The sequence below is a fragment of the Hemiscyllium ocellatum genome, chromosome 26 (genome assembly GCF_020745735.1).
Source record: "Hemiscyllium ocellatum isolate sHemOce1 chromosome 26, sHemOce1.pat.X.cur, whole genome shotgun sequence".
NCBI lineage: Eukaryota > Metazoa > Chordata > Chondrichthyes > Orectolobiformes > Hemiscylliidae > Hemiscyllium > Hemiscyllium ocellatum.
The window spans coordinates 32270745-32298706 of NC_083426.1; the positions used below are offsets into that span (position 1 = coordinate 32270745).

General features: G+C 41.9%; 1 protein-coding gene across 1 annotated transcript in view; it reads left to right on the forward strand.

The window, feature by feature from the left end:
• LOC132828198 (metabotropic glutamate receptor 4-like) overlaps nt 1-27750 on the forward strand; it is a 1188807-nt gene extending 1161057 nt beyond the window's left edge. Inside the window, exon 11 of the mRNA XM_060845139.1 lies at nt 27678-27750. The gene's annotated coding sequence lies outside the window, so the exon portion shown is untranslated. The remainder of the gene's footprint in view (nt 1-27677) is intronic.
• The last annotated feature ends 212 nt before the right edge of the window (nt 27751-27962 follow it).

Here is a 27962-nt window from a genome sequence, read left to right on the forward strand (position 1 = left end):
CATTTTCTTGGTAGTTCCTGACAGTAGTGGTTTGTCACTTTCTTCCACTCTGAGAGGCATGGACGTGAGGCAGGTCCCAAGTGCAAAGTGAATGGGGATTGAACCTGTACTGTTGCTGTTGTTCTGAATGACATACAGGACATCAAAACAACTAATTTAACCAATTTCGTTGTTCAGAAATAGACAATGGGTATCGGAGCCCCTGACATTTAAGTTTAAATGACAAATGAACCTTGCTGAAACATTCAGACATCACTAAAAGGCAATCAAAACAGATGATGTACCAAAAATAAAAACTGGCAGAACAAACTGCATTTTGTCTGCAATTTACCAACGATTCCTTTGAACTAAACTACAGATTCAGAGCTTTCTTATCTTTGTGCTAAACCCAATATCCAATTCTGACATTCAGTCAAACTTGTAAACTTAGACATAAATAAAGATACAAGTTCAACAAAAGTTGAAAGATCATGTGCTTTGCTTTCAAAGTTGAAGGACCACGCTTTGCCAATGTGTGGCCAAAATAAAAACGAGAAATTGGGTTCCCCATCTTTGTAGAAAATCTGCATTTTATACTACTTAGCAGAAAATGTAAATAATTTGCATTTTAATGAACATCTGCCTGCTGTTTATAGGTGGATCTGTAAGGGAGTATATTTAAATAGTGCAAATTACATAGCTCAGAAGCTTTGATCTACACCTAAACACTAATTAAAATTCATCCATTATAGCCACAATGTATAGATTGTTACATCATTCAGATGACTACTTTTACAAGCCTATCCTTTGTGTATATATAATGCAGAACGTATGCTAGAATTCAAGGTTAAACAATGTGCTTTAATCAACATGAACTAAAAAGTGCCTTACCAGTGAACTATACTTAATGTATACAATCAAAACTTTCACTTTTCTCCGATACTAATTTATACTTAACATATCTGGTAATGGGGGAAATAAATTCTGATGTGTTAATAATGTGCAATAACTGGAAATACAAGTTCTAATAATAATTGAGTTTGCGCAGGAATGCAAATTAAGCAACATTAACTCAGCAGTTGGTTCTTCAATCTTCTTGATTTTCTTTACCATTGTAGTGAATAAAATTGGATGGAGTGCAGGTTGGTCTTTGATTCATTATTAAATGTTTTACATTGCTGCTGAAGCCAAATCTATATGCCATTGAATTGTGCTGAACTTGTATTTAGACTTATTATAATATTCAATGAGGCACAGGGATTATTCTAACTACAGTTAAGAATTTTTTTGAAGGTCTTTGTCTCCTTTCTTGGATAGCATTTTGAATTGGAGATTTAGGAGGGAACGTTTAGAAGCCTATTATTTAACAAGCGAGGTACTCTCATACCAGGGAAGTCCTGGGTTTTTGGTCATTCTCTAGCATTGCAGATCAAGATAGTTTTGTCTAACCTAATCTATCATACTTGCATCAGCATTCAGAGTCTGAATCTGTATTCTCATATTTGGAAGGTTTTCAAACATTTCAGGTGAAAGACCTTAAGTTTCAGCAGGGAATTAAAAGACATTTTTAAACGCTATTTCCTAAACAAAAAACAAACACAATTCAGCAAGAAAAAAAACTTTCGCAGTCCATTTCCTGTTCAAGGAAGCAATAAGCAATGCAGTTATCTTCCAACATATTAAGCAAGATGCAAACAAGACAACTGATCATGATTGCATACATTTGAGGCAATTAGAAAACCAATGTGCTTCTGTCATGTTGAACATCTCAAACAAGTAATCAAAACACAAATAATTGTGAAAGACAGAAAGCTGTCAGAATATCTGCTGTCAGCAAGGGTGCTATTATTTTCAGAGTCACAAGCTCCTAATGTTGAAACAAATCCCAAGAAGGCTGGAGAAGATTAGCAGATCTGGCAACTTTTGGGTACAAGAAACAGAGTTAACGTTTCAAGTCCAGTGTGACTCTTCTTCAGAACTGCGGTTCTCCAATAACCAGTTCAAACTCCTTCAAAGATATCAAAACAAACACTGTGTTCTTGCCATACCTGGAGGTGTGTCGGGTATCAGATTCCAAATAGCAGCAGATTTGCTGTCACTCATGCAGTATCTATACAGTAAACAACACAGGACTGATGTTGCTCTGGCTGCTTTACTAATGTCAGAAAACTGAATGGTGTTAAGTTGGAAGGAAATATCAGTATGCCCTAAGTCACATGTCAACAGTTACAAACACTATTTTACATCAGGAAATGAACAGAGAAGGAAATCTAATTGACCTTCATATCAGAGAATGTAGGATGTGCCTGCCTCTTGAGTATCATCCAGACAACTCATTGAGACACAAATATCTAGGGAAAAAATAAAATTTGCTAGACAGTCACCAAACCACAAGAAAGACACTCAAAACAGACAATTGATGATCTCATCCAGAAAGTGAATGGTGTTAAACATTTCACTAAACCATATCTCAGTGCAGATTACAATCCATTCAATCTTGCAGAAGAATTATGTTATCTTGCAGTATTTTCGACTGACATTGCACTTTTTGATACACAAGGCTCACCTTTGGATTCAATTCTGCAGCTGAGGTACTTCAGCAAGTTTTACAGCGTGAACATCAGAAATGACATTCCTGTCTACAGTCGCTTGGAAAATGAATGGAGGCCATGCCTACATACATACTGACAACATTTTAGAGAATCTAACCTAGCCTTGAACAAAGAGAGATGTTTCTTCAATGAAAGCACTGATAAATTATTCAGTCATGTGCTCACAGGAAGTTGACAATATTTCAAACACTGCAAATCCTACTGTGAAGACCACATCTTTTATATTTGTCTGTATTTTGGATTAGGACGAAATGAGGACTACAAATGCTGGAAATCAGGGTCGAAAAGTGTGGTGCTGGAAAAGAACAGCAGGTCAGGCAGCATCCGAAGAGCAGGAAAATCAACATTTTGGGCATAAGCCCTCTATCAGGAATGTGGAGGGGAGAAGGGGGCTGAGAGATAAATATGAGGGTGGGGGATGGGGATGGAGAGAGGGTAGCTGGGAAGGAGATAGATGCTGGTGGAGGTGTTGGTGATAGGTCGGAGACGAGGGTGGAGCACATAGATTGGAAGGAAGATGGAATGGTAGGACAGTTCAAAAGGGCGGTGCTGAGTTGGAGGATTGGATCTGGGATGAAGTGGGGGGGGGAGGAGAGGAGATGAGGAAACTGTTGAAATCAACATGAAGTTGGAGTGTCCCAAGCTGGAATATGAGGCATTCTTCCACCAGATGTTGGGTGACTTGGTGGAGAGGATGAAACCTGGCCACAGACAGACTGGCACCAGGGAGTGTGCAAGCAGTGAGATGCAGCTGATAACAAGTAGCTGGTTGGTTTGCAAAGTATGACCAGTTGTCAACAAAAATTAACAGCCTGCCAACAACTGTGGGTCAAATCTTATGTTTTTTTCTGGTCAAGTATGAGTCAGAGAGAGTTTGGTTGAGTGGAATTCACCATGATGCTGAATGAGTTTTCACGCTGTATCTTACCAAGCTCACTGCTTTAATTGTTGCTGTTGACAACCCAATGGTGAGTATCTCCTTCATATGCCCATCCCTCCTTACCATGTGCCATTCCTGGAAGAACTAATTCCTTCCTGGATATCTGCCAGAAGACTAGATTTCCTTATGGTCACAATGCCTGCAGTCCACCTGGAGGGGCAGTGGCGTTTGATGTCTGGCATCCATCCAGCTTGTAATGGATGGAGATGGCTGACGAGGACCAGCATGGGGAAAGAGAGACTTGTCCACGGTCCAGCTGCCCCACATGGAGCCAGGGCAGTGCCCAACCAGAGGAGGAACCACACACAGATCCTTCAGCAGTGTGCACGCAGGAGACTGCAGAGTTAGGCAGGTCCTGTGGCTGCATCCTGCCTCCCTCTTTCTGATTCTTGCAATTTCAGACCAGCAAGGGTCACCTTGTCTCAGGCAGGAAGAGCTTCAGCATGTCTAACCTGGACACAAACATTCCCAGGGCCACTCAAACAAATCTTCAGGTCCAACCATCTCCAGCTTGGAGAAAGAGAAAACTGCAGATGCTGGAAATCAGAGTTGAGAGTGTGGTGCTGGAAAAACACAGCAGGTCAGGAAGCAACCTAGGATCAGGAGAATCGACATTTCAGGCATAGGCCCTTCATCAGGAAACGGAGCATCCAACTGCATGGGGCTGGCTGCCTCCATCCCATTTGTAGAACAGGAGACTTCAGAGAAGCACAACAAAAGGGAGAGGAGGAGAAACCTTTTCTTTCAAAAAATCTTAAGAGGATGTGGAGCTCCCAACATCTATGTATACAGTTTAGATTTGTGGTAAAGTTTTGCTTTTACCATTCAAGAAGTTGTCTTTGCCTCTGTCTCCATCTCCATACAGGGTTTAGATGCTTTGTTGCACCCTTTAGCATCAATTCTTGGTCACTAAGGATGCTATATGTTAGGGGTATAACATAATAAGTGCCAACCACATGATATGACAGCAGGATTAGCAAAGGGCATTTGAGATACTGGCTCACTCCGGCTCTTCAACATGTCCCACTGTCTGGTTCTGTGCATGGAAGAAGATCACAGAGTACACATCTAGCATGTCTTATGTTGTCAGTACCTCATGTGTACCCCAGTGCACCAACCCAGTCAGCCATTACAGATAGTTTCCTCCTACACATCTCAGGTTACCCCTCACTCAACCTCCTCACTCAACCCTTCTCATTGCAAATGAATTTGCAGCTGTCCTCCCAGACATTGTGCAATGTCCATGTCCTTCAAGATGGAAATGACAGTGAGTAGTTCTCTGCCACTGGATTACACCTTAAACATTACCATGTCACTGTGACCCCCAACATCACTCCACCCTGCGCCCTTTCAGCCAAGCCAATGGAATTCACAGTTCCCAAAGTCATCACCCAAACCAAACAATGAGCCTTACACACTCCAGCCACCACTCACCAACATCCACCCCCTCCCCTCTTAACCTGAAGACTAGTGATGATAGATTAATTATGGTCTATCCTCTCCAGTGGCTGACAGACTAGTCCTAGCTGACAGCTGCAAGTCTCCTAACATGACCCAATACATCCCAGAATGTAGCAGACCTCATCCTCCAATAGTTGGCCTACCTCCTATCAAGATAAATGTCTGGGACCAACTCCGTGAAGGTATAGACCTGCTGTGCAAAAGCTGCTTTACCGGACACCTATCTGTGGCCAATGCTTGGGACTGGTTTGAGATGTTGCCCTTGACTATCAGCTCTGGAACCCCCTGACAGTCAGGTGTCCCTATGGAATTGGGTATGGATCACATCCTGAAAATGTTCAGGTGTGTCCCACTGGCTGCTGCAGGTAAACTGAGTTTGGAGTGATCACTGCTGCCACATGGTATAGTTGGCAACCTGGCATACGTGAGATATTTGTATCATTGATAGTCACAGGTGAGGTGCTGGAAAACTGGAGGTTGGCAAACATGGTGCCACTGGTTAAGAAGGGTGGTAAGGATAAGCCAGGGATCTATAGACCAGTGAGCCTGACCTCGGTGGTGGGCAAGTTGTTGGAGGGAATCCTGAGGGACAGGATGTACATGTATTTGGAAAGGCAAGGACTGATTAGGGATAGTCAACGTGGCTTTGTGCATGGGAAATCATGTCTCACAAACTTGATTGAGTTTTTTGAAGATGTAACAAAGAGGATTGATGAGGGCAAAGTGGTAGATGTGATCTATATGGACTTCAGTAAGGTGTTCGACAAGGTTCCCCATGGGAGACTGATTAGCAAGGTTAGATCTCATGGAATACAGGGAGAACTAGCCATTTGGATACAGAACTGGCTCAAAGGTAGAAGATAGAGGGTGGTGGTGGAGGGTTGTTTTTCAGACTGGAGGCCTGTGACCAGTGGAGTGCCACAAGGATCAGTGCTGGGTCCTCTACTTTTTGTCATTTACATAAATGATTTGGATGCGAGCATAAGAGGTATAGTTAGTAAGTTTGCAGATGACACCAGAATTGGAGGTGCAGTGGACAGTGAAGAGGGTTACCTCAGACAGTGCATAGGCTGGGGTTGTTTTCCCTGGAATGTTAGAGGCTGAGGGGGTGATATTATAGAGGTTTATAAAATCATGAGGGGCATTGATAAAGTAAATAGCCAAGGTCTTTACCCTGGGGTGGGGGAGTCCAGAACTAGAGGGCAGAGGTTTAGACTGAGAGGGGAAAGATTTAAAAGGGACTTAAGGGGCAACTTTTTTATGCAGCGGGTGGTACATGTATAGAATGAGCTGCCAGAGGAAGTGGTGGAGGCTGGTACAATTATACCATTTAAAAGGCATCTGGATGGGTATTTGAATAGGAAGGGTTAAGAGGAATATGGCGCAAGTGCTGACAAATGGGACTAGATTTACTTAGGATATCTGTTCAGCATGGACGAGTTGGATCAAAAGGCTTGTTTCCACGCAGGATATCTCTATGACTCTGACTCTATTAATTAAGGATAATTGGGTTGTTACAGAGTAAGCATCACTAGTTTGCTAAGAATTTGCTATTCTGGCAAAAAATGAACACCTCTAAAAAATAATCCATCTGTACTTTTGTTACATACAAGTAAAACAAGGTATATTTGTTCTATTGAGCGGTTTTAGTTGGAATTATACCAAAGTTAGAAAGGAAATTTACAATGGACCATATTGGACATGAACATGCGAGGTGAATTAATCCTTTATTTAATATAACACTGTACAAGAATCTTAAATGCTTATATCAAACGCTGAGTCTTTGACAAGTTTCCCTTTGAACAATATCTGAAATAAAAACATAGTAATGCTGGATAAGATTCCAAAACCAGTTATATTTATGAAGCTCTATACTCCCAAACTGAAATCCAAGTTGCACATTGTACCTAAAGAGAGATGTGCCTTAATCTAGCCAAAGGGCCTTTTGAAAATTAGACCTTGAATTTACTGACAGCAAATTTACCTCAACTTCTGTTGCTATTCCTCTTGGTAGCTATGATTATATTAAGTGCAAGGATGTTAAAACTAATATGGTTCAGCTTCTTACTTAGAAGGGGATTGTGCAACACTTGATTAAGAATCTCTGAATAACAATGTGGGTTGATGGTAACATAGCCTTTTCTTCTCTTTATCCTGTTTTGGGCCCTTTAGTTTTGTGGAACAATAGCACAAAAATTGAAGATCAGTATAATGTTATATTGTAACTAACAGTGGATAGTATTTTTTCTCTGTTACTTGACAAATAAATAACTATATAGAGATGCCATACCAGTAAAAGAAAACACTCAAGTATCTTTTAAAATTGACATGTTAGTTAATGATTCAAAATTACTTTCAGGCATCAGGATTCAGCTTTAAAGTTAGCTGAATTACCAAATGCTTTTGTGTATAAAAGATGTAATTGAACCAGGCAGCAAGTTGTATTGTCTGTGAATAATGTGACTGTTTTCATTTCACCACTTTTTGCCTTGTGTTTTCTGAAGCTTAGTAAAAACTCATGCTGTGCACATACTTTTTACATTACTACATCATAAACCCATTGCCATCTTGAATAGCATTTAGCTAACAGACTTGATCAGCACTTCATTTAACGCAAGAAATATTTCTCTGACGAGGTGACACAGACAGCGTGGTGCTGAATGCTTCTACGTTTCTCAGGATTGATTTTTTTCTGAATGCTGAAGTAAATATAAAGATATTTCTTCAACATTCAGCATCGAGGGCAATGTTACAAAGTATTCTGTATAATAATGTAATTAGATTTGTCGTTGAATTTTTGTAATAGAACCTGTTCCTGCTATACTAGATCTAACTTCAGAGAGAAAGGATGAATTTTAACTTGCAGGAATATGTGACTCGATTGTAGGTAAATGATAAAATGATTGATTTTTAGAATTGAAGTATACTTGCCATTATTTCCAGGTTTCAGAGAGGCTAGTTGAGTACCAGCAAGAGCTACTTGCCAAAGTTGATGTTTTTGTTATTGCAAGCATATGGTTTGCATCGGCCCAGTTAGGTTGTTTAGAAGGCATTAATAAGCTCTTTTTTAAATTTAATTGAACATGGCTCATAATTTAACTTGTGGTTTCCCAGACTTGAGAAACTGAAACTGATCAGATAAACAGAGAGATGGGGACTTCCACATGGCATTTCCTGCTCTGAATAAAAGTTAACTTAATGCAGACAGTTGTCTCAGTTCCATCTTTCAAATAGCTTGTGTGGACATAGATCTTCATTAACCTTGGGGGACTTCAAAAGAAACAAGATCAGGACAGAAGGCCTGCTGGATCTGTTTAATATCAACAGATGGGGAATTCCTAGAGGCATGGCACTCATCCACAGATTCAATCAATAAGCACATCGACCTGAACCCAATATACGGGCCACTGCAGCGGACAGCTGGAACTGACAACCGGAAGCGGCAAATACAAATCACTATAACAGAAGCGCTTCACAGGAGGCTCCCAAGCACTGAGGATGTCACCTAGACAGGGGACGAAATGTCTGCAACACAAATTCCCAGCTCGGCGAACAGAACCACAACAACAACGAGCACCGGAGCTACAAATCTTCTCCCAATTTTTTGTCCTTAATGATAAAACCCAGGATACTGCATACTTTACTAATTGCTATCTACACCTATTCTACTAACTTCACTGTTTTGTGCACATATAACTCAGTTCCCTCAGCTTCTGCAACTCCTTTAGAATTTTACCTCTTTTGTTATATTATCTGACCATGTTCTTCCTACCAAAAATGTATCACCATATGGTATTTTGCATTGAACCTCCATCTGTTACTTATCAGCCTACTCCATCAACCTGTCTATGTTATTTAGAAGATATATACTGTTCTCTTCATAGTTTACAATGCATCAAAGATTTGTACTCTCCACAAGCTTTGAAATGGTCTCCTGCAAACCAAAGTCTAGTGTTATGAGCTAAGCCAGACCACTCAGAACATTTTTAAGCAGGCAGCCCCAGAACATGACTTTGCAATTTGTTTCGGTAAGTGTACAGTGAACATGACGCGGAATAGGTTAACTAGTTTGACTACTAGATTTTAAAACAGACAAAAACTTTTTCACAAAATTACACAATGAAACACAAAGAACAGAATAAAGAACCCCTACAGAACTAAATCTATCCAAACTACTTAATTATGCTGTTCCAAATATACACAACAGTCCCTATAGCAAACTTCCTTTAAAACCCAATATAAATGGAATACATGCTTACAGGTTAAAGTTGAAGGGCAGAAAGAGAGAGAGTTTCCACACAGCTCACTGTTGAACTCCCTACCAGTTCAAACTGAACTAAACTGCTGAGCTCAGCTAGAGAGCTGACCACTTCCCTTTCTTTGTACACGTCACTTCTAAAACATGACCACTTTGGCCTGAAGTCTCATCTGTTTACATATAAACAAAAGACCTCTCAAAACCTTTTCGTCTCTGCACCAAACCAGACTGATTGGAGTCTGGCCTGGTTTATTATACCTCTGAAAAAAAAATCAAGGGCAGGGTATCCTTGAGCCGAGGAACAACTTTTAGAAAATAAAAGACTAGCTTTATGACACTAGATCATTAATACTAATCAGGAAAAGCAGGTGGCCCAGTGCCAATCCCTGAGGACCTCCAGTATAGATCTTTATCTGGCCCAAAAAATTTCCAATGATCATTACTTATTCTTTCCAACCACTCTGCCAATTGTTTATCCTCATTGCTGCTGTTCCTTTTATTCCATGTGCTATACCTTTTCTCACAAGTCTTTGGTGTGGCACTATATTGGAAACCTTCTGGAAGGCCACATAGATGGCATAAGCAGTATTATTCTCATTGACCATTTATTTTACATCTTCAAATAATTCCAGAAAGTTAATAGTGAGGATCAGCAAAACTTTCCCTGTATATTACTGACAATATTGGAATATGTGGTCACTCAGATTTAACTGTCTGTTTGGTTTCTGTTGTAGGATCATGTCATCTCACTGTGGCTCATGAGCTGCTGCTCATGACATTTGCCACCAACATCCCCTTTAAATGTAGGGAACTACAAGTCCTATTTTGTTTTGGTTATGGAAGACCGAATCCTGGCCTAAATTAGAAGAGTCCCGTATAGTGAACAAGGCAAAAAAGTTTACTGCATATTAACAATGAGTTGCAGGCTACATTGTTACAGTCATCATTAATCCAGAGATTTTGAGAAGGACCAAATGCTTGACCCTACCTGATTTATTTTATCCACAAGCCTGTATAACCAGGGTTTTTTTTTATCATACTGTTTAGCCTTTCAGACCCTTTTATCACTCAAATTTTTATCCCATTATTAGTATTATATATTTATGCATATAATTACATTTACCACAACTCATCTCCTCTATGTCTCTGATTTTATAGATGAGATTAGATTACTTACAGTGTGGAAACAGGCCCTTCGGCCCAACAAGTCCACACCGATCCGCCAAAGCGTAACCCACCCAGACCCATTCCCCTACATTTACCCCTTCACCTAACACTGTGGGCAATTCAGCGTGGCCAATTCACCTAATGCACATTTTTGGATTGTGGGAGGAAACCTGAGCACCCAGAGGAAACCCACGCAGACACGGGGAGAATGTGCAAACCCCACACAGAGAGTCACCTGATGTGGGAATTGAACCCAGGTCTCTGGCATTGTGAGGTAGCAGTGCTAACCACTGTGCCATCGGGCTGCCCCATGTCGAGTAATCTTGACATTTCACTATTCCGCCAAATCCATTCTCTTTCAGCTTCAAAGACTGTCAGCTTGGTGTGTGGAAGACTGTTAACTCTGATTCTCTTCCTGAAAGTCTGGATCTGTAGTTATCTTTAAACTAGAGGACCTCCTGGACTTTTCGTGGAGTGAGTCCTCCTGCTGAAACATTCAGTCGCTTCTTTGAAGTGTCCTGGATCTCTAATATGGTCAATTTCTTTGAGCAGTATTGCAAATCATTGCACAGTGGTCACTCCCTTTTCAGGGATGGCTTCCATATAGTTGTACGTACTACATCTTCAATCTTCAGCAAATGTTTATTCTCATTCCTCCCATAGATTTGGGCTGAAGCATGTAAACTTTTCTTTCAACTTGTTCATCAGTTTTGACTTTCTCCTTCACCCTCAGTAATTGCATTATTTTGATGGCATATTGTTTGGAGGGTTGGTGCAGACTCAATGGGCTGAATGGTTTCTTTCTGCACTTCAGAGATTCTATGATTCTAAAGCTATGGTTTTGATTACTGGCTTCATGATAGCTCTGTGCCTGTAGGTTACTATTTGTTTCTTGACTTATGATTCTGTACAGATTATGTGAATCCTGCACTTTTAAGAGTTTCCCATGGTTTCTCCATTGGCTGCATGTTCCCTCGAAGCTGTGCAGCTGCACACATGTCCAGCCACACTAAGGTTCCATGTGTGATAATTGGCGTCAGTATGCCAATAGGAGAAAGTGAGGATTGCAGATGCTGGAGATCAGAGCTGAAAATGTGTTGCTGGAAAAGCGCAGCAGGTCAGGCAGCATCCAAGGAGCAGGAGAGTCGATGTTTCAGGCATGAGCCTGAAGAAGGGCTCATGCCCAAAACATTGACTCTCCTGCTCTTTGGATGCTGCCTGACCTGCTGCGCTTTTCCAGTCAGTATGCCAATGTCAGCATTGACTTTTGGTTCTTTGAGTTGCTTCTCCACATGTACTTAGACAGAAAGAATGTCAGAGGGAACATTGACACCTTTGATTTTAAACATTACTTCAAGAACCTCCAATGCAGGCATACTCACCACTGATTTCCAACTCGGGACCACTGCCAATGACAACTGCCTTGTGATGCAGTCTGCACCTATTTGGAGTTACCAGTTCTCATTCTTCAGTGATGTGTGATTTTTCTAATGGACCACCTCAATGATCCAGACCTTGACGTTCCTGGAAGCAAATTTCACATTTGACCCACAAGAGTCAAGAGATACATACTTCATTCTTGGCCTCACGACACCTCTAGGAGGAATAAAGAGATACTATACACAAGAGACAAACACATGACTAGCACTTGCGTTATCAGTCAGGCCAAGTATTTTTCTAATCAACCAGTTTAGAAATGTGGTGACACACCTCTGGAGCAGGAGAGACACCAATTTGGCCTTCCTGCCTCAGAGATCGGTACATTGCCACTATCAGTCAAGCTTATATATAAAAAGTTGAAAATATACTTCATGTACCAAGGAAGATACAGAATTACCATTCTGTGTTTGAGTGTGTGCAAAATGGATCACATTTTTCACAAGGTGGGACACCAGAGAGGAATGCAGATGACAAACGATTCATCTTCAGATAAGTAGTATAACAATATATGGTTAGAAATGTAGGTTAACCAATTAAGTATGGCACACGTTAATATTAAAAACACAAATGCAGCTAGCAGGAAAAGCCAGATAATTTCAAATTGAACCTGAAGTATGCCTAGAAGGGGATGTAGATACAATACACATTTGCTATTAATTGAAAGATGTGAACAGTAGTTTAATCACTGAAAAGAAAGCCTGAAAAGATTCATGACAATACCACACATAGGTGTGAAAGTAAGGTTGCCAGAGGAATACTAGAACATTCCAACAAATAATACATGGCAAAGGTCCTTTTTTCATTTTTATATATATTGAAAACGTATAAATAATATCAGTTACAACACCATTCAAAAGGTGATTCATACTGGACTTGAAATGTTAACTCTGTTTCTCTTTCCGTAGATGCTGTCAGACCTGCTGAGTTTCTCCAGCATCTGTGATATTTTGCTTTTATATAAATGGTATTAGATTAGGTATTGTATGTTTTGACAGTTTCATTTAAGTTTTTATATTACAACTGACCAGATTATATACTCCAGCATGCTCCTTCAGTGGAGAATATATAATGCTGAGAGATAAGTAAATGGTTGGGAGCGAGGGAGAGGCAGTTGTTTAAAAACACAACTTGCAGGTGAATCAGTCGATGTACTTTTTTTTTCCTGACCTGATTAAACCATTACATCCATGACCTGGTGCAAAACCTACCTGCTATTTACTAACTCAACTAACTTTAACTACTCCTTCTAGGCAAGACCAGCAAACATTTTCCACTCACTATGCACCCTTCCTCCTGATACCACTCAGCAGTCCTATTAATAATGTTCCAATTGCTCTGAGAATGTACTTCCCAATCTAATCATTTGTCTTTTTGGTTTCATCCCATTACTCCACAAACTGTGCTTATAAACCAGCATGCTAAAGTTATACCATCTTACAGCTCAGAAGAAGGTAATGCAATCAATCATACTTGTGCTGGCACTGAAAGAACTATCAACTTAGTTCCAATGCTTTACTATTTCCCCAGGACCTCTGCTTTTTTTGTGTTTTCAAATAGTTTTCAAAAGTTATGATTGAAACTTCTTCTATTCTGAACCATCATAACTGACTGTTTCTTTATAAAAGCACATTACTGCGGATGCTGAAATCTGAAACCGAAGAGAAAATGCTGGAAAATCTCAGCAGGTCTGGCAGCATCTGTAAGGAGAGAAAAGAGCTGACGTTTCGAGTCGAACTGACCCTTGGTCAAAGCTAAAATAAGGGAGAAATAGGAAAGTGTTTATACAAGGCTGAGAGGAGGTGAGTCATGCCTCCAGAAGCAAAGGTAGCAGTAATGAGGTGATAATGACTGTGCACAGAGAGATTATAGAGAGATGAGGAGCTGTGAATGACCAAGGCTGAAGCCAGTGCCATGTGACAAAATATGTTGGGGATGGAGGGGAATGGGTGAAGCAGAGGCAAAATGGAAAACAGGGGAGAAAGGTATGAAAGGGGGAAGAGGAGAGGAAAAAGGTGATGAGAGAGTGGGGAGCGAGAGAAAGAGACAGTCAAGAAATAAAAGGTACAGAACAATGAAAAAAAATAAAAAATGATAAATAAAATAAATGAAATAAATTACAGAGCAGAATGAAAAGAGAGGGGTCGAGATGGGATAATCATCTGAAGTTGTTTCTTTATAAAAATACCCCTCATTCTGATGTTTGATTCTTTTACGAATTATCTTAAGTTTCTGTCTCTGGTTACCAGCCTAACTGCCAGTGGAAACCACTTACACATTTACATTCAACAGTAACTGTTGTTTACTTTGTCTCTATTAAAAACCCTGAACACAATGTCTAAATAAACCAATTTTTGCTTTTTTAGATTCTCTGTGTAACTTAAAACCCACATTTCTTGTCAGTATTCTAGTAAATCTCCAAGCATTAATATCCTTTTGAAGGCCCTGCACAAGACAGTGCTCTAGCTGAGGTCTAATCGTATATTATAATGATTCATCAAGGTGTCCTTGCTTTGGTATGTTAGGCCTCTGTGATGAAGCCAAGGAACTTTTTAAAAAAGATTCAAAGTCATCCGCAAACTTTGAAACTATGACATAATGCTATAATTTAGGTCATACATACAAAATAACAGAGACTTTGGGAACATCACTCTACACATCACTCCAATGTGAAAAACAAACATTCACCACTCTTCAGCTTCCTGTCACATAAACAATTTTAATCCCATGCCCTTCAGTTGTGCAGATACATCTCCTAAATAGCAGTTTTACCAAATGTCTGTTGAAAGTACAACTCCAAAACAGTCGCCGAGCCAATAAATAATTCAAGCACTCAATCAAGGTTGTCAGACTTAACTTTTTTTAAACAAATCTATGTTGGCTGTCATTAATTAGCATATGTTTTTCCAAGTGAAAAATTAATGTCATTGCTTTAATTATAATATTCAAAGCACTTTAAATTTAATTACTGTAACTGTTTCTCAGTAGTATTCTATACCTTGCCAGAGCTGGAAGTTTTCACTTATATTGGTTGTTTAAATGTACTTAACACACAAATTAAGATCCAACAAATTGATAAATGGTGTACCAATGACAACTGGTTGCAACTACATCAACACATCCAGATGCCTTTCGATAAAGGGAATGCAAGTGAGAGGATCAAAAAGACAACAGGTGCATCACATTAAACAGCACCATTAAAAATAAACACAGTGGAGGTAATCAGCTGCTGCAATGAACAGTTGGAGAGATTGGTACCTTGAGATATTCCCTAGAGAGAACACTGTCACCAAGAAAGCCTACTTGTCATGACAGGATTCTAGTTCAGCAATTCATTCACTTAATTGCAGAACTCTAAGTGCTGATACTATACCCCTTCAACTCCTCAAACACAGGAAACCAACACTCCCACAACATCTGCATGGTTTCTCTGTCTCTGTTTAAGGAAAGGGATAGTGCGCCAGGTTACGTGTCATTTCCTCTGTCCTGAAGCTCTTCAGCCACGTCCTCAAACATACTCGCTACCACAGCCACATCTCCTTCCTCAGTACTTGTCTATGGAACTGACTGACCCCGCATGGACTCTGGACTATGTTCAGACCAACAAAATTTGGACCAACCAGGACAACCAGTACCTGCAACAAATCTGAAGCCTCCAACAACAGACCTCCCTCTGGATCCTCTGCTCCACACTTGCAGCCATGCATAGCTACTTACATTCCCTTCAGTCAGTCCTACCCCAGCTTAGGACAACACTCTCACAGACCTGTAAAGGACCTCTACTCTTCTTCATCCACAGAAGAATCCATACACCAAACAAACAGTTCTTCCTTGCCATATCGGAAATTAAAAATAGTAAGTACCAAAAACTTTCATGTACTTATCCCCACACTCTGGATTCCTCAACTGTTCCGGAATCTTCCATCAGCCTCCAGAAGTGCTCGGGCGCCATTAACCACGCGGCTGCTGCAGCAACTGCCGCCACAAACCATGATGTCACTTCTGCCCCCACCGACCATGCAGCCTCCACGATCGCTGCCCAGACAACTGCCTCCACGATCGCCAGGAAGACCATCGCTGAAAGATTCGCGGCCTCCGCGGGGTCCACAACCACTGGGAGCAACAACGTTTCTGCATTCGCTGCAGTCACTTCCGCCCCCGGAGTTGCCGTCGCCGCATCTACTTCCGCCCCCAGTGGCGTCAGTCGCCTGCACAACAACCACGGCGCATGCGTCTCTGCTCCCACACCTAACCCTGCCCCCACACCGATCTCCGCCCCCATGCCTAACCCCACCCCACACCTAACTCCACCCCCACTCCCAGCTCCAGTCCCACACCAGGTCCAAGCTCCCAGCCCTGCTGTATTTTCACCATCCCTCCAGACCTCCCCCTCTCTGACGATGAAAGATTAGTCCTCAGCAGAGGCCTCACCTTCATCCCCCTATGCCCCAGGATTAACGAATTCAACACGTGGCGAGTTATCGAGCATTTCTTCCACCGCCTTCGCCTCTGCATCTACTTCTTCAACCAGGACTCCCGCTCAACCTCTGACGACCCCTTTTCCCACCTCCAACACACCCCATCCACCTGGACACCCCGTGCTGGCCTCTTACCCGCCCTCGATCTCTTCATAGCCAACTGCTGTCGTGACATTGACCACCTCAACCTGTCCACCCCTCTCACCCACTTCAAACTCTCACCCTCGCAACGTGCAGCCCTCCACTCCCTCCGCTCCAACCCCAACCTCACCATCAAACTGGCAGACAAGGGAGGCGCGGTGGTAGTTTGGCACACCGATCTTTATATTGCTGAGGCTAAACGCCAGCTCGCGATCACCTCCTCCTACTGCCCCCTTGACCATGACCCCACCTCCCACCACCAAACCATCATCTCCCAGACTATCCATAACCTCATCACCTCAGGGGATCTCCCATCCACCGCCTCCAACCTCATAGTCCCACAACCCCGCACCGCCCGTTTCTACCTCCTGCCCAAAATCCACAAACCTGACTGCACCAGCCGACCGATTGTCTCAGCCTGCTCCTGCCCCACCGAACTCATTTCTGCATACCTTGACACGGTCCTGTCCCCCTTAGTCCAAGAACTCCCCACCTACGTTCGGGACACCACCCACGCCTCCCCACCTCTTCCATGATTTTCACTTCCATGGCTCCCAATGCCTTATCTTCACCATGGACATTCAGTCCCTGTACACCTCCATCCCCCACCACGAAAGCCTCAAAGCCCTCCGCATCTTCCTTTCCCACTGAACCAACCAGTACCCTTCCATTGACACCCATACTTCAACTGACTGAACTGGTCCTCACTCTGAACAACTTCTCTTTCCAATCCTCCCACTTCCTCCAGACCAAAGGAGTAGCCGTGGGCACCCACATGGGCCCCAGCTATGCCTGCCTCTTCATTGCATATGTGGAACAGTCCATCTTCTGCAGCTACACTGGCACCAACCCCCACCTTTTCCTCCGCTACATCGATGACTGTATCGGCGCTGCCTTGTGCTCACACGAGGAGGTTGAATAGTTCATCCACTTTACTAACACCATCCACCCTGACCTCAAATTTACCTGGACTGTCTCAGACTCCTCCCTCCCCTTCCTAGATCTTTCCATTTCTATCTCGGACGACCGACTCAACACGAACGTTTACTATAAACCGACAGACTCCCACAGCTACACCTCCTCCCACCCTGCTCCCTGTAAAAACGCCATCCCCTATTCCCAATTCCTTTGCCTTCACCGCATCTGCTCCCAGGAGGAGCAATTCCAATACCGAACAAACCAGATGGCCTCCTCCTTCAAAGACCACAATTTCCCCCCAGACATGGTTGACAATGCTCTCCACCACATCTCCTCCACTTCTCGCTCCTCCGCTCTTGAACCCCGCCCCTCCAATCGCCACCAGGACAGAACCCCACTGGTCCTCACCTACCACCCCACCAACCTGCAGATACATCGTATCATCCTTTGTCATTTCCGCCACCTCCAAACAGACATCACCACCAAGGATATATTTCCCTCCCCTCCCCTATCAGCGTTCTGGAAAGACCACTCCTGCCGCGACTCCCTCGTCAGATCCACACCCCCCACCAACGCAACCTCCACTCCCGGCACCTTTCCCTGCAACTGTAAGAATGCAAAACTTGCACCCACACTTCCCCCCTCACTTCCCTCCAAAGCCCCAAGGGATCCTTCCATATCCATCAGAAATACACCTGCACCTCCACACACATCATTTAGTGCATCCGCTGCACCCGATGTGACCTCCTATACAATGGGGAGACAGGCCACCTACTTGCGGAATGTTTCAGAGAACACCTCTGGGACACCCGCACCAACCAACCCAACTGCCCCGTGGCTGAACACTTTAACTCGTCCTCCCACTCCACCAAGGACATGCAGGTCCTTGGCCTCCTCCATTGTCAGACGCTGGCAACATGACGCCTGGAGGAAGAGCACCTCATCTTCCGCTCAGGAACCCTTCAACCACAACCCCTGAATGCAGATTTCTCCAGCTTTCTCATTACCCCTCCCCCCACCTTTTCTCAGTCCCAACCCTCAGACTCAGCACTGCCTTCTTGACCTGCAATCTTCTTCCTGACCTCTCCGCCCCCACCCCCTCTCCGGCCTATCACCCTCATCTTAATTTCCTTCCACCTATCATATTCCCAACACCCTTCCCTAAGTCCCTCCTCCCTACTCTTTTATCTTAGCCTGCTTGGCTCACCTTCCTCATTCCTGAAGAAGGGCTTATGCCCGAAACATTGATTCTCTGTTCCTTTGATGCTGCCTGACCTGCTGCGCTTTTCCAGCAACACATTTTTAAGCTCTGATCTCCAGCATCTGCAGTCCTCACTTTCTCCTACGTGCAATGTAAAGACAACCACAGTATGCACAATGACTATATCACTAATCATAATTAGAAAAATATTTCCCATGCTGTCCTCATCAAGCTATTAGTCCTGCCTGAATGTACCTACCCCAAAACTCAGTGTGATTTCAGAACAGAAGACTTAAAATTGATAATGATCTTCTCAGTATGGAACTGCAGAGGCAATACTATGAACAACAATAACAAAAATCATGGTATATTGTCTCCCTCACTCTCTCAGATATTCAACCACATGAGCAGAAGTAGCCTAGAAGCAATGAGAGAAAATCTTTGGCCACTCATTGAAGCTGTTCAATGTACCCTCCTTTTACCATGATGACATGATGCATATGGTCAATAATGAAAGCACAGCACTGGAACGTAAGATCTGCATTGGTTTCAAACAGGATTGTGTCGTGCAGCAACATCCTTTCATATTCTTCTTTTTTGCTGCTACCATATGTCTTTCGGTTGTCCATAGAGGGTGTATGCTTACACACACTCCAACTGAAGGAATGCTGGTCATTGGATGATTGACACAAATGGTGCACAAAATCTTCATCAGTAAGTTGTTCTCTCCTGAGGACGCCACACAAACATTTCATACAGAAGAACATCATCATTGGGAAGTAAACAGAATCCATCATGGATGTAAAGAGTTTACTTTGACCATTAGCAGCTGGAAGACAAATCTCATACTGCCATTTATGAGCACTGACAATGACATTGAAATTTGTTAAAAACATCACATATCTCGGTTCTGCAATTACCAGCAGCATCCTGTCACTTAATTGATGCTGAAATCAATACACACATCACAAAAGCTGCAGCCATTGTGACCAGCTGAAGAAGAGAGTGTGGAACAACAATGGCCTGATGAAGAACCACAGACACTGAGTTTACCAAGCCTGTGTCATCACAGCATTCCTTTACAGTGTTGAGACTTGCACAAAACATGCTTGACAGGAAACACGCAGAACAGATCTAGCTCTGCTGTCTCAAGTATAATGAAAGGAATAAGACCATACTGATGACTTGGCATTAACTTGAGCACTGGAAATAACAATAGCCAACACAACCCTGTCAACCATGTAAACGCTTCCTAATAATATCTTGGGGGTTGTGTCAGAATTGGAAGAACAGTCCCACAGATGAGGTAAGCAACAGCTTCATACCTTAAATTGCCACTGCTGAAATGTTTGCATCTATCTTGAAGTAGAAATGTTAAGTGGATGGTCCATCTCAGATTCCTCCAACATCACAGATGTGGCTCTTTACACGATTTGATTCAGTCTGTATAATATCAAGAAATGGATGAAAGCTCTTCACAGTGCAAAAGCTATGAGCCCTGACAACATTCCTACAAAACTGCCATTTACCCAGCAACATGAAAATTGCTCAGATATATCCTGTGCTGAAAAAGCAATACAAATCCAATTGTAATGAGGTCAGCCAGGTGGACCTCATAGAATATGCGTTCCCTGATCAGACTAGATTAAGCAGCCCTGATTTGAGAACTCTACCTAACATATAAACAGGAGTGTCAGAGATTCTGTTCACTCAGAGCTGGCTCTGAGGGAGCTGGATCAATACCAAGGACTCTCGATGTGTAAATAAAGGGTGACATGGTGACAGGATAACTAGCCTCTGTGGCGTCTTTCACAACCTAGCCAATTTATCAGTCATGGTTGTACCTAGGAAACAACAACCTTAAGCAGCTTAACTAAAGTTGTTCCTCTAAACACAAGGTCAAGATGTGGAAATGTTGGCTGATGATTGCCAAACATTCAGCACCATTCACTGCTCATTATATACTGATGCAGTGTGTGCATATACAAGAAGACTAGGGCAAGATCCAGGCTTGGGCTAATAAGTGGTAATAACATTCATGCTTTACAAGTACCAGGCAATGATTATCTCTTAAAGAAAAAAAAATTACCAATGGTCCCTTACTGTTGCTGAATTTCCAAATGAATGCCCTGTAGAGTTGTCATTGACTAGAAAAATTGAACGGTCCAGCCATATAAATACTATGGACATAAGAGCAGGTCAGAGGCTAGGATTTCTGAGGTAACTTATCCCCTGTCACCCCAGTATTTGCCAACTTAGGAGCATGCTGAAATACCCTCCACTTGCTTGGATGGGTACTACTGCAGTAACACATTAGAAACTTGACACCATCCAGGACAAAGCAACCCTCTTAATGGGCACCCAGTTTTCCACTTTCAGCAATCACTCCTTTTACCATCAATGCACCATAGCAACAGTGTGAACTATTTACAAAGTGCATTGCGGCAGCTTACCAGAGTTCCTTCAACAATACCTACTAAACCCTAACCTAGAAGAACAAGAGCAGTAGATGGTTTGGAACAAGACCAACTGCCAGTTCCTCTCCAAAGCCATATACCATTCTGAATTGAAACTGTCTTTTACCATAAATCAGCTAAATATCAGATTTTATTGAGGGCTTCTTCCATTAGTTCTGGCAAGTTCGTTCATGCGATTCTCTGCAATTTACCTCATTATGCATGCACCATACTTTTATGGTACTCCATTCATCTATTGTACACTCAGCAATGGTGGAAATAATCCCCACTTCTGGGACTCCTGGGATTCTCAGCCCCTGCCCCAGTCCAATATTTAAAAGCTGAGCGGTGCACCAGATTAGATACTGTCAGAGAAGACTGCCCTTCACACTGCTCAAAGTGGAAGGGAAATTAAAAGGATCTGGTGCAGAGGGCATAGGAAGTAGTATAGATGACACTCCAATGCAAATACAAGCTCACATTCTTAAATGCGTTTCTAGCTTACATCTTTGGCTGTCATTGTAAATGCAGTCAAAATAACCAAACGACATGAGTTACCCATCCTTAGCAGCATTGCCATCTTGGCATCCTTTCTAAGGGAGTTCTACTGTTTGTGTAGCACCCTGTGCCACATCTCATTGACAACTTGAGATCACAACATACTGGAAACATAGAAAATTGGAGCTGCTGTAGGCTATTTGATCTATCAACCCTGCTCCACCACTCAGTAAAGTCATTGATGTCAACACCATAGTCCTGTTCTTTCCCCATACTTCTTGAAACCTTTGGCTTCTAAAAATCTATTCACTTCTTAAACTTTGCCTGCATGGCCTATGATAAATCATTTCACAGTCTGTCATCCTCTCGGTGAAGAAATTTCTCCTAATCTCAGTCCAAAATGATATACCATATATTCCAAGACTATGACCCTTTGCCTTTAAATGGTTAAAGATGTTTACTTGTTTTCAAAAATCACAAAACCAAGACAAAATGAAAAATAAAGAAAAAGTCACATTTTTTTCTCAAGGACCTGCTTGTTTCTCAAGCAACAATAAATTTAAAGTCAACAACTGATACTGAATTTGGCTCACATTAATTAGAACCAGATGTCAATTAAGTCCTGTGTGGCTTGTTGTACCTGATACTGCAGCAGTTTAGGTTAGATTACTTACAGTGTGGAAACAGGCCCTTCGGCCCAACAAGTCCACAACGGCCCACCGAAGCGCGGCTCACCGAAACGCAACCCACCCAGACCCATTCCCCTACATTTACCACTTCACTTAACACTACAGGCAATTTAACATAGCCAATTTATTAACCTGCACATCTTTTGGACTGTGGAATGAAACTGGAGCACCCGGACGAAACCCACGCAGACATGGGGAGAATGTGCAAACTCCACACAGACAATTGCCCAAACCGAGAATTGAACCCAGGTTTCTGGCGCTATGAGGCAGCAGTGCTAACTACTGTGCCACCGTGCTGCTCTATCGTGCTGACAGAGATGTTCCTCCTGCTCACTGTCTTCATCTTTCTTCCTGGAAGACTGTTGCTGCAGTCCCAACTCTTCAGAGTCGACCATAGCCCTTTTTCTTCTCTAGTTGCACAGAGCACAGTGTACAAGGATTGTGTCTGGACTCCGAGTCTGTTTAGATGGTCCAGAATGATCCAAACCAGGATATCCAGGAAGTAACCAGCATCCCTTTCACTCAAATCATCTTTAAAAGCTTGTTGTACACCTGTTAATCCAGAGCTAATCCGCACAGTTCCCAACATCTGCCTCATACATGGCAGACAGGGTAAAATTAGTGCCCCACTTTGCAGGCAGACCTTCAGGAGACTGCTCCTGGTTGAAGAATGGGCAGAATTGTATGTATGCTCCGCCCAGTCAGGGGGTTGTATGATGGAATCACACACATGGTTGCAGAGGGAACCTCTTGTCTCCCAGCAACTGTCCTTGTAAGCAATCCAGGCTTTGAAATGAAGCAGGAAAATGTACATTCTCAAGGATACAGGCATCATAGCTGCTCCTAGGTGTCTTGCTGCAGACTTCTAAGATGTGGTAATATTGATCACAGGTGACTCGTAGATTGACGGAATAGAAACACTGAAGACTTCATTAGTGCTATGATGTGGCACCATCAACACATTGTGTCCAGTTTATAATGCCCTATACCTGGGGAATCCAACTATGTCAGGAAAGCCTATTACCTGGACTATGACAGGTCAATGAGATGAAGCAGTGTGATCTGGTGCAAATTACATTGGTGACAGACTTGAAACATCTGTGGGTTAAATATTGAGAAATCCCAAACAAGTCCCTAGAAGCAGACAGTTGCAGTAGAATTTAGTGCTCCTGTCACTTTGGCAACCATTGGGTCACAGTTCACACTCCAGCAGTTGCCTTAATTCAGGCCCAGAGTCCTGGGACATGCTTAGTCTCCCACATCAATGTACATTGCTCTTCAGGAGGAAATAATCTCAAGAGGATCTTTGTGCCCCTGCCCGCAAAGTAGGTCAAGCTGTCAGGGACTCTGCAGGTCAGCTCTGGAATATTAGTGCTCATCTAATTGCACAACAGGCTGTTAAAGATGGCTTGGGTGCAAGGATGAATTCCTGGATACCCTGAGCTGCTGGGAACTGTGCATGATAAGTTGAGGGAGATGCTATAGAAAACCCGTTAGGCCTCATAATAATAAAAAACCTTTCTTAAAAAAAAACTCAACACAACTCTCACTTTGATGAAAAACATGTCAGATTCAGTCCAGGGATTCAGTTCTTCAGACAAGCAAAGTTATCAGAGAGGCATTAGTTGCATTTCAAAGTACAAAATACTGACAGCAGGGAACCAGGAAGCAACTGTGGAGAGAGAGGCATGGAGTTAATATTTCAGGATGGTGACCCATCAAAATTAGTTCAAGCCTCCTGTTTTTGTGTCTTTCTATTGTTAGTCTTCCTGACTGACTGAATCAAGATAATCGGTCAAGAGTTACAACTGAACTCTGCAATCTCCTTTGTGTAGTAGATTGATTTTGCCTGGATTCAAAGCATCCACTCTGCTGCTAAAAATACCCATTTCCAAAGTTACACCTAAGAATCAACAAGTTTCATTTAAAAACCCTGTCTAAACACCAGGCCAGTGCAGACTGTGACCAAAAGGAATCTCTGTCAGAAACAGAAACCAAACGACAAATCTGTATGTTGTTTTCATCTCCTTTCTTAGCATCAGTTGCTGCTTCTCATCATGGAAAAGGAACAAACATGCCCATGAATATAAGTTCATTCAGCAAATGTGCACTAACATTTATGGAATGAATATAAATGTTTTTGTATAGCTTCTTTCAGACATTCCCAAAGTACCTTACATGTGTTTTTTTTAAATTATGGTAAGTAGTTTAAAGATGGGATAATCTGTTTTGTTTGCTTTTGTTTGAAAAATAAAACACAAGGGCATGGGAAAGATTCCTGTGCTGTTTGTCAACCTAGTGACCTATGATCTTTTGCCTCCATGTAAGGTAGCAATCAGGACCTCAGTTTTGATATGGTATCTCTGATGCTGTAGTACATCTTTAGAATTAAAATCAACGGATGAAAATGTGCTGTTAGTATGTTTTCACACTTGCTGAACTGTGTGTCTTATATGTGAGAATATACTTCTTAGGTTTCTGACAAGTTGGCAAAGAGATGGCACAAACAGAATGTAAGTTTATATATTGAATTGAACTTGTAATGTCTACAAAGATGCATCAGACTTTCTGATATTTGGTTAATAATGAGGAAGCACTCATACGAGCAATGGCATCTGTGGCAGAAAGGCAGCATTTCAGTCTTCTGGTGTGGCAAAGTTGGAAGGTGAAAGAGATGTGGGATTCCTGGCCATTGCTCGTGTGATGTCAGTTTGGTTTATTGATGGGCCAGTTGATACTCATTATCCCTCAACCCACTTCAACATTGTGGTAACTCAGGGATGACAGGAACTACAATGTTTTTCTGTGCCTACTGAAGGCATTCCATCAAATGCTTGCCTAGCTTGTCAGTTGCCTTCTAGCAAGATTTTTTAAAAATAAAAACTGCAAATTATTTTTCAGATTGATGGTTGTGATGTTTTGGGTTGAGGCACTGACACCTTCACCCTTTCTTCTATCCCTATCCTACCGACTGCCCCAGTCATCACTCACCTTTGACCTGGCCTCCTTCTGTGTTCTCGGCCTCTGGTGGATATTCTTGCCAGCTCTTGGTGGCATTGATGCCAGTGGAGTAATTGGCCTCTAATTCTCAGCAGGCAGGATTTCTACTGCTGGGATCCTGAATCCTTACAAATCTCTTAAGCTTAAGGCTGGGCACACCATACATTTGCATCTGCTCCATGGAACTGATATGTTCCCCATAGGTTGTCTAAGTGTTGACTGAGGATAACACCCCAATGAGCTGATTAAATGCAGTTCTAAGTGTAGGAGCTGAGAATGTATGACATCCATTTGGATTAGATTAGATTACTTACAGTGTGGAAACAGGCCCTTCGGCCCAACAAGTCCACACCGACCCGCCGAAGCGCAATCCACCCATACCCCTATATATACCCCTTACCTAACACTACGGGCAATTTAGCATGGCCAATTCACCTGACCCGCACATCTTTGGACTGTGGGAGGAAACCGGAGCACCTGGAGGAAACCCACGCAGACACGGGGAGAACGTGCAAACTCCACACAGTCAGTCGCCTGAGGCGGGAATTGAACCCAGGTCCCTGGCGCTGTGAGGCAGCAGTACTAACCACTGTGCCACCGTGCCGCCCAAGGATGTAAATGACATTTTCATTTTGTTTTTTTTTCTAAATGCATGTAATAATGAATCACCACAATTTCTAGGTAATTTAGTTTCAATGGTAACCCACAGCTGACTTCCTAAAATAACGCAGTCTGTAAATGTTATTTGTGGATTCTGTATGGATAACACTAGGTGAAGAGAAAATGAGGAAGGAAGGGGTTCAGATAATATCTTACAGCCTAAAATTTGATCTCAGTTAGTTTTGTTCATCAAGTAAGCCTAATCATATTTAGTTTTATACATGCAAAAGCTGCAACACACTTTGCAGTTTCTTTTCAAATTTTCTTTAAGAAACTCCCCCCCACCCCCCACCCCCCAACTGACCCCCACCCCTGCATTACACCTTGATTAAGAAACTGTTGGCAGAATTTGCAATAGTCATGACATACAGAACTTTCAGGTTATTGGAGAATGAAAAGACAAGAGCTAACAGGAGACCGTAGCATAATTCTGAATGATGATATTGGCGAATTGTTCATACAATAGCAAACTTTATCAAGTGTTGCTTTGCAATTTTGCAAAAATTAATAAACTGAATTGTGTGCACAAAGAAACATTTTGAACAATTTAAAGTTCCTTTCACTTTGTGACTTTCAATATGGTGTATTAGTACAATCAGAGTATTCAATGGCAGTTAACTGTGTTTTTAACTCAGTAGCTATCTATTTCAGCTGTACAGCTTCAGAGAAGCCAGAGACTTCCATTCATTTCCATAACAATCTCTTTAATACGAGTATGATTATAAGATTTATATCAGTATACTGAAGGGAACCCGCACCAAAATGGAACATTTATTTTTGCCCATACTCACTGTTGTAAAGATGTATTTGTAAAGTTATATTTCAGGTAAATTTTAATGCTATTTATAGATTGATTTATGAAAATGATCATCTTTATTGTACCCTTGACACTCATATTGCTGCTATATATTGTATACATTTCTATGAAACTATCCTTTCCTTTAAAGTATGTCTTAATATTATGCTCTAGGTAAGTGCAAAAGAAGTAAAGAGAACCTGTTTTACCATGTGACAAACGTTTGACCCAAAACTTATGTTCCCCTACTTGTTTATAATGCTGCTATTTTATGATCATGAAAAATATGTAGAAAAATCAGGTTTGCTGACTTGTTTCTTAATTTCATAAATTGTGGCTCTTCGTTACACACTTCATATATCGTCCAAATATCAGTGAGTGCTAAAATGAAAGCAATGTTCTGCAACATACAGAGAATGCTGGATAGCTGAAATTGTAATAAATAGTGTTGGAGAAACTCAGCGGTTCTGGAAGCATCCGTGGACAGAGAGTCAGAGTTGATGCTTTGAGTCCAATATGATTCTTCTTCAGCTCCACATAAGTCATATTGGATTTGAAATGTTAACTCTGGTTCTTTATGCACAGATGCTGCCAAACTCCTGACTTCTTCCAGTACTTTGTTTTTATTTCTCAAGCCATCCCGGAGCATTGTGTTAAGAACAAATGGTTACGTACAAACTGATCAAAATTAATTAATCATAAAGTAACAAAATACCATCAGTTTGCTCACAACATTTGTTCTTCAGTAAAACTAAATCCAAAAATATTTTAAATGTTTTAATTAAACAAGATAACTTTAGCTAATTTAAATAAAACTACATGGCAAGGAAGTACAATCGTTGAAGCTTTTCTGAAGGCTCACATGTAAATTTCTTCTTTGTGCTGGGGAGATGATTTAAAATTCCATTGTAGTGATACAGGTTAGTGGTTCTGTCATTTCCATTTTAAGTATTAATATGTTATTGGTGTTTATTTGTCCCCTACAGCATTAGCTACTAAGCAAACATACGTCAGCTACAGTAATCATGCAATCTGAGTGAATGTGACACTCCTGAAGGGTCTTTTGAAATTTGGAACAGAAGAATAATCTGAAAGACAGACATTTCATTAGTCTGGATATCCACCTACAAAACCAAGAAGGGCCATTTCAAAGTTCTTACAACACCGATAGCAAAACAATCGTATTTAAGCATAACCTTCAATAGGAGACCCAAAAGATCAAGATGACAAACTGCACGGAAGGAGGATGACAATTCCTGAATCGTTGATTC